The sequence below is a fragment of the Coccinella septempunctata genome, chromosome 2, assembly GCF_907165205.1.
Source record: "Coccinella septempunctata chromosome 2, icCocSept1.1, whole genome shotgun sequence".
In the NCBI taxonomy this organism is placed as follows: domain Eukaryota; kingdom Metazoa; phylum Arthropoda; class Insecta; order Coleoptera; family Coccinellidae; genus Coccinella; species Coccinella septempunctata.
In genome coordinates this window covers 52,501-55,000 of record NC_058190.1, presented here as the reverse complement: position 1 = coordinate 55,000, position 2,500 = coordinate 52,501, and the positions used below count along the sequence as shown (strand labels likewise).

The 2,500-nt window shown below is 53.7% G+C and overlaps 3 non-coding genes across 3 annotated transcripts in view; all 3 read left to right on the top strand.

Annotated features, from left to right (window-relative positions):
- LOC123308844 overlaps positions 1-28 on the top strand; it is a 1,906-nt gene extending 1,878 nt beyond the window's left edge. Inside the window, exon 1 of the ribosomal RNA XR_006537189.1 lies at positions 1-28. This exon is cut by the window's left edge and continues 1,878 nt beyond it. This is a non-coding gene — a ribosomal RNA (small subunit ribosomal RNA).
- Positions 29-939: 911 nt separating this feature from the next.
- LOC123308827 lies at positions 940-1,094 on the top strand. The gene has a single exon (XR_006537173.1). It is a non-coding gene; the product is annotated as a 5.8S ribosomal RNA (ribosomal RNA).
- Positions 1,095-1,629: 535 nt separating this feature from the next.
- Positions 1,630-2,500, top strand: part of LOC123308847 — a 4,037-nt gene continuing 3,166 nt past the window's right edge. The window contains exon 1 of the ribosomal RNA XR_006537192.1: positions 1,630-2,500. This exon is cut by the window's right edge and continues 3,166 nt beyond it. This is a non-coding gene — a ribosomal RNA (large subunit ribosomal RNA).

The window sequence follows — 2,500 nt, the reverse complement described above, 5'->3', positions numbered from 1 at the left end:
CGTAGGTGAACCTGCGGAAGGATCATTAACAAATCGTATTTTGTCAGTATAGCAATATACTTTCAAAAATACAAAATTCAGTTAAAGAACCGATACATTGGCTCATCGTCGATCGTAACGTTGTAGTACCTGGCAAGTATGAGAACGGGACTCGTCGGTAGCGTCCGTCGAAAGGGATGCCGTCCTTAACTGTATGTGGGAGCGGCGCCCTTCGACAATCGAGGACGCTACTACGTTGTCTGATCGACGTTAATGATGATCTCGATCGACACGCGTTCGCAAAGTACGTCCGTCGTCCTCTACGGAGGACGATAGCAGATTGTACGTGTCCGCTACGTGTCGATCGTGCATAAAGAAAGGGATGTGTGTCGTTAAGACGGGATCATTTTGGGTACCTTGAACGTTTAACGTTCGCGGTAAGGCGAAGGTTCGTTTTTACGACGAACCGAGGGACCGACCGTAGGTTTTAAAGATCTTCGCCCGATCAGATCTGTCGTTTCTGTCGAACTGCTTGTGTGCGCACGTCAGTCGCCGTCGATGCCTTCGATCTCGCAAGGAGATCGTCGGATGTACGGGATGGTATGTGGCACACGTGGCGACGTGACGGAAGGCGATCATTCCTCGGACAGAGACGTCGACGTGGTACGACGCCCGTTACATAAGCGTTTTCATATATCCGCTCATACGGGACGTCGGAGACGTCTGTCTTTCGTCCGTAAAATTCACGATAATTGTCACTTGATTATGGCACGTACACGATCGGTAAACTAACAATCTCGCTGATCTGCGATCGAAGTTCGCTCGTCCTGGTTACGAGAAGAACGATGTATCGTCCGATTTAAAGCGGATTCGGGTGTTTCCGCGTGTCTCGCCTAAGGTTCGTAGGAATCGTCTTTCGCGAGAGCGAAGAGACGTAACCGAAGAATCTAACATAAAGATTACCCTGAACGGTGGATCACTTGGCTCGTGGGTCGATGAAGAACGCAGCTAATTGCGCGTCATCATGCGAACTGCAGGACACATGAACATCGACATTTCGAACGCACATTGCGGTCCTCGGACACTGTCCTCGGACCACTCCTGACTGAGGGTCGGTTCCATATCAAAGACTGCCCGGCCATATCTCTCGTATATGTACGCGGAGACGAATCCGACGCGCGGTGCGATAGGATCCTCCATCAAGGATCGGCGTCGCTAGCGTTCTCTCGGATTGCGTCTAACGTGCTCTCGTAGAGAAGGCCGTACGGGCGTGTTGGACGGTCTGACGCGTGTCGATGTATAAAATCGTCGACACGCGCCGTCTTGAATTGCGAAAGCAACAGTTAGTGGTGTCGCGGTATCGCAAGATCTGCTACCGAACTGTGGAGGTACGCGATCGTCGTGTCCGAGTAATCTTCTTGAACGACGTCCGATCGCAAAGTACGCCCGTTCGGTGAAAGAGCGGATCTTGCCTTCATGAGCGCACCCCCCGAACGCGTGCTCTTAGGTCTGAAGCGGCGGAGCGTCGCTTTTCGCGTCTGCGTCAAAGTCGCCCCCTCTATCACGAGGGCGGCGGACTTACGCGACGTGATATAGCGATCGCTAGCCCCCAAGGACCGGAAGGGACGCGCTTCGATGATTTCGAACTTACGACCTCAGGACAGGTGAGACTACCCGCTGAATTTAAGCATATTATTAAGCGGAGGAAAAGAAACTAACTAGGATTCCCTTAGTAGCGGCGAGCGAACAGGGATTAGCCCAGCACTGAATCCCGCGATCGTAACCGGTCGCCGGGAGATGTGGTGTTTGGAAGGATCCATTATCTGGCGAGTTCGCGGCGCGTTCAAGTCCATCTTGAATGGGGCCATCGCCCATAGAGGGTGCCAGGCCCGTAGCGACCGCTGCGGCTTGCTAGAGGATCTCTTCTTAGAGTCGGGTTGCTTGAGAGTGCAGCCCTAAGTGGGTGGTAAACTCCATCTAAGGCTAAATATAACCACGAGACCGATAGCGAACAAGTACCGTGAGGGAAAGTTGAAAAGAACTTTGAAGAGAGAGTTCAAGAGTACGTGAAACCGTTCAGGGGTAAACCTGAGAAACCCGAAAGGTCGAATGGGGAGATTCATTCGCGGCTGATGTCGGGACGTTTTGAATGTGGAAGCGGTGGCGTTCGCGCCAGCTGCGCCCTTCGGATCGTCAACCCGACGTCGGACGCGTGCACTTCTCCCCTAGTAGGTCGTCGCGATCCGTTGGGCGCTGTTCTACGGTCTCGCAGTGTAGACCGCGAGCTCGGTTCTGCCGATGTTTGCGGACACGCGTTAACCGAACAGCTCGCTCGACGGTTTACTGATGGCGGGAGGCCGCGATTTAGTTCGCGTCCGGCCCGCGGCAAGTATGCGAATCGCGATGGCGATCGGACCTAGTGCCGATTCCGTCCGTTCGCGACTGTTCGCCGCGGTGTTCTCGGACAGACCTCTTGAAACGCCGATCAGCGACGCTATTGCTTTGGGTACTTTCAGGACCC